Source organism: Triticum urartu, chromosome 7A (genome assembly GCF_056163025.1).
Source record: "Triticum urartu cultivar PI428250 chromosome 7A, HENAU_Tu73, whole genome shotgun sequence".
In the NCBI taxonomy this organism is placed as follows: domain Eukaryota; kingdom Viridiplantae; phylum Streptophyta; class Magnoliopsida; order Poales; family Poaceae; genus Triticum; species Triticum urartu.
Window position 1 is genome coordinate 479,238,245 of NC_141879.1, and position 13,990 is coordinate 479,252,234.

Consider the following 13,990-nt stretch of genomic DNA (forward strand, 5'->3'; position numbering starts at 1 on the left):
TGGTCCGGAGGTAAAGATTTATATATAGGAAGTCCAGTTTCGGCCACCGGGAAGGTTTCGGGGGTCATCAGTATTGTACCGGGACCACCGGAAGGGTCCCGGGGGTCCACCGGGTGGGGCCACCTATCCCGGAGGGCCCCATGGGCTGAAGGAGCGTGGGAACCAGCCCCTGGTGGGCTGGTGCGCCCCCCTTGGGCCTCCCATGCGCCTAGGGTTGGAAACCCTAAGGGGCGGGGGCGCCTCCACTTGGCTTGGAGGCCAAGCCACCCCTAGGGCTGCCGGCCCCCTCCCTAGACGGGATCTACAAGGGGCCGGCGCCCCCTAGGCCCCTATAATAGTGGAGGGGAGGGAGGGCAGCCGCACCTGAAGCCCTGGCGCCTCCCTCCCTGACACCTCTTCCTCCCCACTTGCGCTTGGCGAAGCCCTGCCGGGATCCCGCTACTTCCACCATCACGCCGTCGTGCTGCTGGATCTCCATCAACCTCTCCTTCCCTTGCTGGATAAAGAAGGAGGAGACGTCTCTCCCAACCGTACGTGTGTTGAACGTGGAGGTGCCATCCGTTCGGCGCTAGGATCATCGGTGATTTGGATCACGATGAGTACGACTCCATCAACCCCGTTCACTTGAACGCTTCCCCTTAGCAATCTACAAGGGTATGTAGATGCACTCTCCTTCCCCTCATTGCTAGATGACTCCATAGATTGATCTTGGTGATGCGTAAAAAAATTTAAATGTCTGCTACGTTCCCCATAAGTGGCATCATGAGCTAGGTCCATGTGTAGTTTCTATGCACGAGTAGAACACAAGTTGTTGTGGGCGTCGATTTTGTCAATTTACTTGCTGTTACTAGTCTTATCTTGATTTGGCGGCATCGTGGGATGAAGCGGCCTGAACCGACCCTACACGTACTCTTACGTGAGACAGGTTCCACCGACTGACATGCACTAGTTGCATAAGGTGGCTAGCGGGTGTCTGTCTCCCCTACTTTAGTCGGATCGGATTCGATGAAAAGGGTCCTTATGAAGGGTAAATAAAATTGGCATATCACGTTGTGGTTTTGGCGTAGGTAAGAAACGTTCTTGCTAAGAAACCTATAGCAGCCACGTAAAATTTGCAACAACAATTAGAGGACGTCTAACTTGTTTTTGCAGCATATGCCGTGTGATGTGATATGGCCAAAAGGATGTGATGAATGATATATGTGATGTATGAGATTGATCATGTTCTTGTAATAGGAATCACGACTTGCATGTCGATGAGTATGACAACCGGTAGGAGCCATAGGAGTTGTCTTAATTTATTTATGACCTGCGTGTCAACATAAACGTCATGTAATTACTTTACTGTATTGCTAACCGTTAGCCGTAGTAGTAGAAGTAATAGTTGGCGAGACAACTTCACGAAGACACGATGATGGAGATCATGGTGTCATGCCGGCGATGATGATGATCATGGCGCCCCAAAGATAGAGATCAAAAGGAGCAAAATGATATTGGCCATATCATGTCACTTTTTGATTGCATGTGATGTTTATCATGTTTTTACATCTTATTTGCTTAAGAACGACGGTAGCTTAAATAAGATGATCCCTCACAATTATTTCAAGAATTGTGTTTTCCCTAACTGTGCACCATTGCTAAGGTCCGTTGTTTGGAAACACCACGTGATGATCGGGTGTGATAGGTTCTAACGTTCGCATACAACGGGTGTAAGCCAGATTTACACACGCAACACACTTAGGTTGACTTGACGAGCCTAGCATGTACAGACATGGCCTCGGAACACGGAAGACCGAAAGGTCGAACATGAGTCGTATAGAAGATACGATCAACATGAAGATGTTAAACGATGATGACTAGTCCGTCTCACGTGATGATCGGACACGGCCTAGTTGACTCGGATCATGTATCACTTAGATGACTAGAGGGATGTCTATCTGAGTGGGAGTTCATTATATAATTTGATTAGATGAACTTATTTATCATGAACAATAGTCTAAGTTGTCTTTGCAAAAAGGGTTGTAGATCAATAGCTCGCGTTGTAGCTCCCTGTTTCAATACATTCCTAGAGAAAGATTAAGTTGAAAGATATTGTAAGCAATGATGCGGACTAGGTCCGTTGCCTGAGGAATGTCCTCACTGCTACACAGAAGGCTTATGTCTTCGATGCACCGCTCGGTGTGCCAACCCCTCCAGCATCATTTGTGGATGTTATGAACATCTGACAGATACGTCCTGATGACTACTTGATAGTTAAGTGCACCATACTTTACGGCTTAGAATCGGGATTCCAATGACGTTTTGAACGCCATAGAACATATGAGATGTTCCAAGAGCTGAAATTGGGATTTCAGGCTCATGCCCATGTTGAGAGGTATGAGACCTCTGACAAGTTCTTTGCCTACAAGATGGAGGAGAATAGCTCAGCTAGTGAGCATGTGCTCAGAATGTCTGGGTGCTACAATCACTTGAATCAAGTGGGAGTTAAACTTCCAGATAAGATAGTGGTTGATAGAGTTCTCTAGTCACTATCACTAAGCTACTAGATCTTCTTGATGAACTATGACATGCAAGGGATGGAGATGATCCCGGAGCTGTTCGCGGTGCTTAAGACCACAAAAAGGTAGAAATCAAGAAGGAGCATCAAGTGTTGATGGTTTAACAAGACCACTGGTTTCAAGAAGGGCAAGGGCTAGAAGGGAAACTTCATGAATGGCAAACCAGTTGCCGCTCCAGTGAAGGAACCCAAGGTTGAACCCAAACCTGAGACTAAGTTCTTCTATTGTAAGGGGAACGGTCACTGGTAGCGGAACTACCCCAAATGCATGGTAGATAAGAAGGCTGGCAACTTCAACAAAGTATATACGTGTTATTAATGTGTACCTTACTAGTACTCCTGGTAGCACCTGGGTATTGGATACCAGTTCAGTTGCTATTATTGGTGACTTGAAGCAAAAGCTATGAACTAAACGGAGACTGGCTAAGGGCGAGGTGACGATGTGTGTTGGAAGTGTTTCCAAAGTTGATGTCGGTGTACAAAAAGGGGGGTACACTTTTTGTACCCCTATGACTGTGCACGGGAAGTCCGAGCCACGGGCGCCGCCACACCAGGCACGACAAGGGAGGGAAACCAAGGTAAGGCCGGAGCTGAAGAGGAGCAAAACGACGCCAAGACCACAAAGAGCAAAGGGGACATAGCAGACCCCCCGGCAAGATCCCTGCCGGGGGACAGCTTTAGCTAGCCCGGCAAGATCCTTGCCATGGCAGCTCGCCCCACACCTACGGAGCGAGGTTACCCTTGAGTCCACTGCCCCCATGGGGCAAGGATTCGGGAGACATCCCCGCGGTGGCTTGCATATCTTTGTGAAGAAATTCAAGACCAGATGCCCACCTAAGAAGGTGATGACCCTTGGCGGGATCCCAGCCAAGGAGGACCACAAGGCCCCCGGCAAGAGCCTTGCCGGGAATGACAGCGAGCGCCACAGCAAGACCCTTGCCGGGCCCCCGGCAAGGCCCTTGCCAAGGACACCCGTGGGGCCACCACCAGGCCCACACCAGTCGCGCCCCCACCGCCGTTCGCATGCAGCTGCCGACCCAACCAGTTGGGCAGGCACCTGCGTGGCGGCGTGTTGATCTTCGTGGAGACCCACCGCTGCGCCACCTCAGCTACTTGCCTGCCTACATGGCACCACAAGCACCGCTGGCCAGGGCGCGTGTCAACACAAGAGGGAGCGGCGACGGACGGGACGGGGCTCTCCCCCGCCCCCGATAAAGCAAGGACACCTAAGCAAGGCGCATTAAATGCGCCTTGTCATGTAATGCGAGGGATAAACTCGCATTAGTGTACCCTTTCCACCTCCTGTGTGCCACTGTGGCAGCCCCTTTCCTATAAAAGGAGGCCCGAGGCGACCAGGAGGGGGATTCGGCTTTTTTGGAGCTCTACACGCCCCATAGCTAGTTCAAGAACACTGATATACAGTCCACCAAAGCAGGAGTAGGGTTTTACGCATCCTCGCGGCCTGAACCTGGATAAAGGAACCGTGTGCTATCTGTTTGATCCGCTCTTCTCACGACCCCCGCGCCCCGCAACCGTAGTAGGGATTCTTGTGATCCCATAGGTGTCGTTTCACACCGACATCTTTGGCGCGCCAGGCAAGGGATGCGCAGTTGTGAGAATCGGCTTTAGCAGTTAGTTCGACGCTCCTTCATCGTCATGGCGCCCAAGAAGAAGACGACGGTGGCGGTTGACCCGTCGGATGCCGGACATCCCGTCCCGACGCAGGCGAGCAGCGGACCGGTCGCGGAAAGGACCCGGGGCGCCGTTCGCAAACACCAACACCGTCCCAGCAGCCGGAGTTTGGGAGGCGGCGATGTTCGTGCGACTGGCAACGGGCTGCACGCCGCCAAATCCAAGGATGGAGCCAGGCCCCCCGCGGAAGGCGCGGGGCCTTCCAGGATCGCTGCCACCCCGACCGAAGGCGACGCTAGGGCTTCCCAGACTCCCACGCCGGCGCCGACGGCGCGCTCCTCTCGAGCGGCGCACGACGGACGGCATAATCACACCGAAGACACCGGGCGTTGCCGCGGGAAGAGCCCTGAGCACCCCTCCCGGGATGTAGAAGACCTGCCCGCTCGCCGAGGCGCTGTCGAAGGTGGCGCGCAACCGCGGGGTCGTGATAGAGCTCCTTCTGACATGGTCAGAAGTCGAAGCGCGTCGCGATCCGTGTAGGTTTCGCTACCACCAACGCCAGCAGAAGCCCTGGCGCGCGCGCAGTTGCTCCTCGATTCCCCCCCCACTACGGGGAAACTCGACGAATGGAGAGCCACCATCCGAAGCCTTGTTGCGGTGGCCAACAAAGACGAACCAAGCCCGGCGGAGCCCCCGGGTCGACGCTCCGACGGAGTCCCACGCACCAGTGGCAGGAGAGCTGGCGGCGCCGCAACCACGGTGCACTCGCCCCCTCCTCGCCCGGCGCCGCGGACGCCAGTCCGTCGTGACGTCACGGGCGACGCAATCTCCATAGCGTCGCCCGACCCGCGGACCCACTGTGACCAGCGCCAAGTCCTTCGGGAATGAGAGCATGAAGACGCTCGAACCACTATCGAGCGCCGGCGCGGAGCGCGCCACCAGTCAGACAGGCGAGCGGTGCCTGCTATGGACCTCCCGGCACCGGGGAGCCCTGGAGGCCTACCTTACGAGGTAGGCTGTCCGGCTTTTACCTGTGAGCTGCGGCAGTTCCAGTGGCCCACTCACCGCACTTTCAAACCTGACGTGGGCGAAAAGTACAGCGGCAAGACTCGCCCGTCCGAGTTCCTCAGCATTTACACCATCGCGATGCAGGCTGCCGGAGCCCGCGATGATAAGGTGCTTGCGAATTACTTTCCGTTGGCTCTTAAACCCAACGCCATGTCATGGTTGATGCACTTTCCGGTAGACTCCATTTCCTCCTGGTCGGATTTGTTCCATGAGTTCGTGGGCGCCTTCACTGGTGGTCACCAAGCTCTTGGCCAAGCAAGTGATCTACACGTCATTCCCCAGAAGGGAGGCGAGAGTCTCCGCAAGTACATACAGAGGTTCAGCCGGATACAGTACAATATCCCTGATGTTCACCCTGCCGCCATCATCAGTGCGTTCCATCAGAACGTGCGTAATCGCAAGATGCACGAAGAGCTGGAAATGAAGAAGGTGAAAGATGTAGCAGAACTCTATGTTCTCGCTGACAGATGTGCCCGGGCTGAAGAGGGAAGGAAGTACCCCGGCGAAGATGCCGGCGTGGAAACCGACTCCTCAGACGAGGATACTGCCGCCCCTGCGAAGAAAGGCCGGCACCGCAACAGGAAGCGCAAAGGAAAAGCCGTGCTTGCCGTTGAGGGGTCTGATGACACCGGCTCCACCAAGAAAACCAAGGCAGATGACCCCGGCAAGGAAATTGCCGGATGTGTCGCCTGCCGGGCCTTGGCGGTTGCCGAGAAGCCAGGCAACTCCGACAAGCGGTACTGCAAGATCCATCACACCAAAGGCCATGCTCTCCAAGACTGCCGACAGGTTGAGCTCCTCGCTAAGAAGCAGAGGGCTGAATATGAGAGGCGGGACAAGGAGAAAGGCCAAGACGGTGCCGAGGGATCCGGCAAGAAGTGTGACGGCCAGGCGGGCCGTCGCGGCAAGGATAAACAACAGGAGAGGCCCGCCCGGGGCCGTGACAAAAAGGAAGAAGACGACGATCACGAAGAGGACGACGAGTCCGGCGACCAATAGTTTCAGAAAGCTACAGAGGCCATGTGCGTCGACGGCGGCGCCTCGCTGCATACCTCTCATCGCCGGCTTAAACAGTGGGCGCGAGAGATTACAGCGGCAGAGCCGTCGTTTGATGCCCAAAGGCTGCTGAAGTGGTCCAACACACCTATCATTTTTGACACTGAGGATCACCCTGATCGCACTACTGCGGTCGGGTGCTTGCCGTTGTTGGTTTCACCAACGATACACAACCTCAAGGTGACAAAGATGCTAGTCGATGGCGGGGCCGGTCTGAACTTGATCTCGCCTGTCGTGATCGAGAAGCTGTAGATTCCTGATGGAGACCTCGAAGAGACGGACACGTTTCAAGGGGTCAACCCGAGAAGAAGCCAACCCAAGGGAAACGTCACACTGCCCGTGACTTTTGGAAGCAACCTGAACTTTAGGACGGAGAGGATCGTGTTTGATGTTGCCAAGATCCCCTTGCCCTACAACGGGATCCTTGGCCGCCCAACGCTGGCCAAGTTCATGGCGTCGGCGCACTACGCCTACAACACCCTAAAGATGCCAGAACCTGTGACGATCATCAACATCCCCTCCGATAAGAAAGATGCGCTGATTTGCGCTGACCAACTATACCAGCAAGCAGTTGCCGCAGCCGCCGCCACTAGGGCACTTGCTCCTGCCGCTGGGACCCCGGGAGGGAAGAAGATGAAGAAGGCCGGTGAGACCTCGGACACCCACTCCAGCAAGCGCACCTCTTTGGGGTGTAGCGCTGCCGTTGAGGATGTGCCAGAGAGCTCCATCGGCGGAAACAAGAAGTCTAGGGCCACCCCGCCGGGAACCTAGAAGGTTTCCGTCAATGAGGACGGCACGGGAGGAGCTTTTACCATAAGCTCCACCCTTGACGACAAATTGGAAGAAGCGCTCGTCACCTTCCTGCGGGCGAATGTCGATGTGTTTGCATGGCAAGCTTCCGACATCCCCTGCGTTCCCAGGGAGGTGATTGAGCACCACCTTGCTGGCTGTCCTCATGCGCGGCCCGTCAAGCAGAAGGTCAGGAAGCAAGCTTTGGAACGGCAAGAGTTCATCACGGAGGAGATCTGGAAACTGGAGACAGCAGGTTTGGTAAGAGGAGTGCTCCATCCGACGTGGTTGGCCAATCCGGTCGTGGTGCGCAAGGAAAATGGGAAGTGGAGGCTGTGTATTGATTACACAGATATCAATAAGGCTTGTCCTAAAGACCCCTTACCGTTGCCGCGCATCGACCAGATTGTTGACTCCATGGCTGGGTGTGATCTGTTGTCATTCCTCGATGCCTACTCCGGCTACCACCAGATCTTCATGACAAGAGAAGACGAAGAGAAAACAGCATTCATCACCCCATGTGGTATGTATTGTTTCATGCGAATGCCTTTTGGGTTGAAGAGTGCTGGTTCGACATTCGCGAGGGCGGTCCAGATTGGTTTTGAAGCCCAGCTCCACAGAAATATGGAAGCCTATATGGATGACATAGTGCTCAAAACCAAGGACAGGGCAACCCTCATACCAGATTTGCAAGAGATGTTTGCAAACCTGCGCAAGATCAATCTCAAGCTGAACCTTGAGAAGTGCGTCTTTGGCATCCCGTCCGGCAAACTTCTCGGGTTCTTTGTGTCACAGCGTGGGATAGGGGCCAACCCGGACAAGATCAAAGCTATAGAGCAGATTGAGGCACCCAAGCGAATCAAGGATGTGCGTCTGCTTGCTGGTTTCGTCGCCGCCATGGGCAGATTCATCTCCAAGTCTGCCGAGCGCGCCCTTCCCTTTTTCAAGATCTTGAAAAAGGCGGGCCCTATGGAGTGGACACCAGAAGCCGAGGCAGCGTTGCAAGATTTGAAGAAGTACCTCTCCTCCGCGCCAACACTAGTTGCGCCTAGGCCCCAGGAGCCGTTGCTGCTATACCTAGCGGCAACGAACCAGGTGGTCAGCGCCGCACTAGTAGCGCAAAGAGAGGTTGACAACGAGGTAATGGCAGCAACAGAGCCCGACACCACCGATGTGGAGACGACACAACCAGTCGAAGTGCCGCCAAAGAAGAAAATGATGCAGCGCCTGGTCTACTTTGTTAGCTCCCTCCTGCAGGGGGCTAGATCAAGGTATTCCAGTGTGCAGAAACTGCTCTTCGGCCTCCTTATGGCCTCGAGGAAGCTGCGTCTCTACTTCCAGGCACACGAAATCACTGTCGTCACTCGCCTCCCTCTGCAACGGATATTGCACAATCTAGATGCAACGGGGAGGATTGTGGAATGGGCACTGGAGCTGTCCAGCTTTGGCCTCAAGTTTGAAAGTACTTCGACGATCCAGAGCCGAGTCCTGGCGGAGTTCATTGCAGAATGGACCGCAACACCTGACGAAGAAGCCCAAGAGACTGCCCTCCCCGGCAAGGAGGCAAGTTGCAGTTGGATCATGTACTTTGACGGAGCTTTATCCTTACAAGGTGCCAGGGCTGGCGTGCTGCTTGTCGCCCCCACCAGAGAGCACCTCAAGTATGTGATCCAGATGCACTTCCCCAGGGAGGTGTCGATGAACAATACGGCAGAGTACGAGGGGCTGCTTGCCGGTCTTAGGATCGCGGCGAACCTCGGAATCAAGAAACTCATCGTCAGGGGTGACTCGCAGCTTGTCGTCAAGCAAGTTAACAAAGACTACCAGAGCCCGTTGATGAAGGCCTACGTCGATGAAGTGAGAAAACTGGAAGAGCGTTTCGACGGTATACAGGCTGAGTACATTCCCCGAGCGGAGAACGATGTCGCCGATTACCTGTCGAAACGCGCTGCCCTCAAACTACCTGTGGAACCAGGTACCTTTGTGCTTCAGCTTACTCAGCCATCCGTTGATCCATCAACAGGGCAGAACAAGAGGAGGAAATCAAGGCCCGGCAAATAATTTCCCGCTGAGCTCCCCGGAGCCGCCGGCAAGGATGTTGCCGGAGACACTGAGCCCGCCACGGGACGGCTGGCTCCGGCGGAGCGTCAAGCTCTTGCCGTCGAAACGGCCGCCCCAATAGCGGAGGAAATGCCTTTAGTCCTCGCCGTCGAGCCCTAGGCTCCGGCATGGGCACAGCATACCGTCCGATTCCTCCAAACAGGGGAACTTCCTGAAGAGCATGAAGAAGCGAAAAAAGTAGCCCGTCGCTCTACCATGTACCAGTTCGTCGATGACGTCCTATACAGGAAGAGGCCGAACGGTGTGAAATTGAAGTGCATCCCTCGAGAGGAAGGACTGGAGCTGTTGGCGGAGATACACGGAGGCATATGTGGATCCCACATCAAGTCGAGGGCCCTTGCCGGCAAGGCATTCCGGCAAGGTTTCTTCTGGCCCACCGCCCTCCAGGATGCGACGACACTAGTCACCAGGTGTGAAGCGTGTCAGTTCCATTCGAAGAAGCTTCATCAACCAGCTCAAGCCCTTCAAACCATTCCTCTCTCCTGGCCCTTCTCGGTCTGGGGACTCGACATACTGGGCCCTTTCCCCCGCGCTGTCGGGGGCTTTGAGTACTTGTATGTTGCAATCGACAAGTTCACAAAGTGGCCGGAGGTGGAGGCAGTGAGGAAGGTCACAGCTCAGTCGGCCGTCAAGTTCTTCAAGGGGCTAGTGTGCCGCTTTGGTGTACCCAACAGGGTCATCACCGACAACGGCACACAGTTCACAAGCCGCACCTTCATGCAATATACTCAGGACCTCGGCAGCAAAGTCTGTTTCGCTTCCATTGCCCACCCACGAAGCAACGGGCAAGCTGAGAGGGCGAATGCTGAAGTGCTGCGGGGCTTAAGGACAAAGACCTTTGACAGGCTACACAAGAGCGGAAGGCGCTGGATTGATGAGTTGCCGACGGTTCTTTGGTCGATCAGAACGACGCCAAATTGAGCCACCGGCCAGACACCCTTTGCCCTGGTATACGGGGCAGAAGAAGTTATCCCCACTGAACTCATACACGGGTCACCTCGAGTGCTCGCTTATGATGAGCTTGAGCAAGAGCAACTGCGGCAAGATGACGCAATGCTCCTTGAGGAAGATCGTCTTCGGGCGGCTGTGAGAGCGGCACGCTACCAGCAAGCCTTGCGCCGCTACCATAGCCGCAGGGTCCATGCCCGAAGCCTTGAGGAAGGCGACCTTGTCCTTCGGTGCGTTCAATCGGCCAAGAATTCCAACAAGTTGACGCCAAAGTGGGAAGGCCCTTACCAGGTAATACGAGTCACCAGGCTTGGCGCAGTCTGCCTGGGGACCGAAGATGCCGTTCCGGTGAGTAGCTCCTGGAACATTGGGCATCTTCGCAAGTTTTACCCATGAGGTGCGGCTTGCCGGGCCTCCCGGCAAGCCACCTTTTGTACAAGCATTGCCGATGATGCATGTAACCCTTCGTACAAAGCCAGGCGCAGACCCTAAGCATAAATAAATGAAGCGCTAGCGCCCTAAGTTATAACATGCATGCTTGGTCGAGTCTCGTCCTTGGTTAGGGTTGATAGTGCTTAGCGGCGACTGACCCCTAGCTTAGAGGTCGAGTGTGCGTCTCTTTGCCGTCCTTTTGTCTTCGTTGATTCGTAGGACTCACGAATGCCCTTGCCGGATCACTTGAGGACGGAAAAGAAAAGAGGGGCGGATCGGCATTTGAACCCCGGCAAGCCAGTACTGCCGGGGGCTGCAAGAGCAAAGGTTCACCGACGGCAAACCAAAGTTGCCGGGGGCTACCACTTCAGATAAGTTCTCCATCCCTTATCATGCATTCCCTTATGGACTGAGGTATGTGAAACCTCGTTTTTCCTAAAAGATACCATGCTCCTCTAACTCTAGGCCCTAGGACCCGTTCCTGGGGCCAGGTTTGATCATAGTCACGGCAGCAAAAGGATGAAACAAGGAGCCTGAACCCGCTCATCCCTGCCTCCGCCGAAGGTGTGAGAAAGCTCGAGTGAGGTGGAGAGACGGCAAGGCCTGTTGCCAGGCGAGGAAATGTTTATCTTAGAGATATCAAGGATTTACTCCTTGTCGTGGGTTCTACCCGCAGACAAATAGCCCAGCAAACATCCCTTTTTCATTAAAAACATTCCATTCAGGTACAGTTCGTAGGGAATGAGAAACATGAATGATGGGATTACAAGTTTTAAATTCAGCTAAGGCCCGAAGGCTTACAAACTAAAAAGAGATAAGGTGCCCGTAATCCCTTCCTCGTCCCTCTCCTCAGGAGGCAGGTCAAGGAGGCGAAAAGGACAAAGGGAGCGCCTAGGCGAGGAACAAGCGGCAGAAAGCACCAGGAAAACACCCCGGCGGCCAACTCCACAGGAAGCTGGTGATGATGATGATGGTAGAAGAGCTGGAAGATGAGGCGACAAGACCGGCAATACACGACGAAGGCATCAATGCCCGCGTACTGACGGCCCGCCATCCACCTTCTTCGCCTTCCCGCACTTCCTACGCCAGCCACCCAAGGAGACGGCCACGAGGAGTTGGTGGGGGCTCGATGCAGATGCTGCTGCTGCCAACGTCGCCCCAGGACAACGGGGCCGACGCCTAGTCGGACCCATCATCCCGCCACCCACCAATCTCGTCCCCGCTGTCGCTGTCCTCCTCGTCACTCCCGCCCGAGGAGGAATCTTCATCGTCGGTGGAGCTCTCCACGCAGCACTTCAGGCGAGTTCCGAAATCGCCGAAGATCTTGACGGAGAGAAGGCCGCCCTCCATCAGCTTAAAATGGAGGCTGAACCCCTCCGCCAGGTGGTGGATACGAGCGAACGTCTTCCATCCTCGGCGAAGATACATCACGTGAGGAGCTGGGAAATCAACGCGAACCCGTGTGCCGCTGATCCCGCAGCCCCTCATATGCAGCCGCAATGACTCCGGCGGATCCAGCTCCATCTCCCGCGCGAATGGAGTCGGGAGACGGAGGCGACGACGAGGCGGCCGGCGCAGCCTGACGAAGAACTCGCAAGGGTCGTCCCCAACGTGGCCCTCCGTGGGAGGAGGAACCGCTCGCGGAGGCGAGGCCGGCGCGCCGCCCCGTCCTCCTCTTCCCTGAGCGCCTCGGCCTCGCCCCCTCCCCCTTCCCCTCGCGGCTGGCTCTGCCACCACAGGTGCAGGAGAAGGAGGGACACGTTGTCGAGCGGCGACCCTCGCCACCACCGTTAAAGGACCAGGATTCCCTCTATCCATGGCGGATGGAAGGGGGAAAGCAGAAGCTGAAGAAAGGAGGAGATGAAAGAATGCGGGGCGCCGTCCTCCCCCTCCCGCTCCTTACAAAGGAGTGGGGTGGGGGCTCGACCGCCCCACTCCGCCAATCAAGACGTAGAAGGCGCCGGGAACTGGGACCGACCCGCTGCCTCTGTCGGCGTTCTGGGAACGGGGGTCCCCAGACTTGCCTGCCTGCGGCCAGCGGCGTGGCTCAAAGGGGGCCCAGCACGGCCCATCTTCATCAACACAAGACCCAAGACCCTCGCGAGGGGCCAAGCCTCGCGGGGCGGACGACGCGGAACTTCCTCAGGCGCGGCCTCATCAGGCTGGCTCACGAGGAGGCGGAGAGATCAAGGCGGGGTACCTCACAAGTGCCCATGACGCAAGCCATGACGATCAAGGCAGTGTCCTCCTTTCCTCTTTGGTGCAAAGGGGGCAAGCGCAGGCGAGAGGATCAATCAAAGACATCCATTTCGGTGCAACGAGACCAAGACTAGTCCAACGGTGGGAAGGAGGTCATCGTGGAGCCCAGGACGGCGTCACCACAGAGCCTTTGGCAGGCGAGGACCAACTTTAGTCAGGATAAGTGTACCAGATGTTCCCCTTCAAAATGGCCAACTATTGGCGCCCTTCCCGCTCAATATTTGGGAAGAGGCCTAGGGCCTTTGCCTATAAATAGGACTAGCCGCCCCCAGGGTAGAGGGATCGGAATCTAGACCGAGGAATCGGGGAATCCAGGACCCGGGCAAGCAAGAAACCAGTAAGAGAGAGAGAGAGAGAGAGAGAGAAGGGCGGCTAAACTCCTCCTAGCAGTTCATCGCCCCAGCCAAGAGCAGACCCTCGCGAGGCTGTTCTTCCTTGTATTGTTCATCATCATCAGCCCAAGAGGCAATCCACCACACCACAAACTAGAGTAGGGTATTACACCACAATGGTGGCCCGAACTAGTATAAACTTTGTGTCTCTTGTGCTGTTCTTTCAGTAGTTTAGATCCTTGCGAGACGGAGAGGTAGAGGGCGAAGTCTCCATGCGCACCCCAGAGTTCGAACCTCAAGGGTCTGCCGGAACCCGAAATCTGACATTTGGCGTGCCAGGTAGGGGTGCGCCGGAACTCGACTTCCACCGCTCCGTTCTCCTCCCACCGTCGCGTCCATGTCCGACGCTCGTCGGGCCCGCGCCGAGCGCCGGGCCGCCATCGCTTCCCGTGTCGCCCAGATGGCTCCCGTCGGCGGGCGTCCTCGTCATTCCCTGTTACCCGCCGCCAACGCCGCCACCGGCCCGGCGGGGAACGAGCAGCAAGCATCGTCTCAGCACCCGTCCGTGCGGCAAGACGGCCGCACGGCTACTCCATCGCTCACACCAGCTGGTTCTTCGTCCCGCGCGCTCCGCGCACCCTTGGAGGCTCGAGCTGCGCTCATCGCGGCAAACGAGCTCCTGCGCTACCGTCCCGTCGACGACGTCTACGAAGAGTGGCTTGACCGCATCGCCGAGCTCGTCCGCGCCGCAGGGGGCTCTCCCGCGCCGTCCGTTCCGCTGCGCTGCACCCCGCCC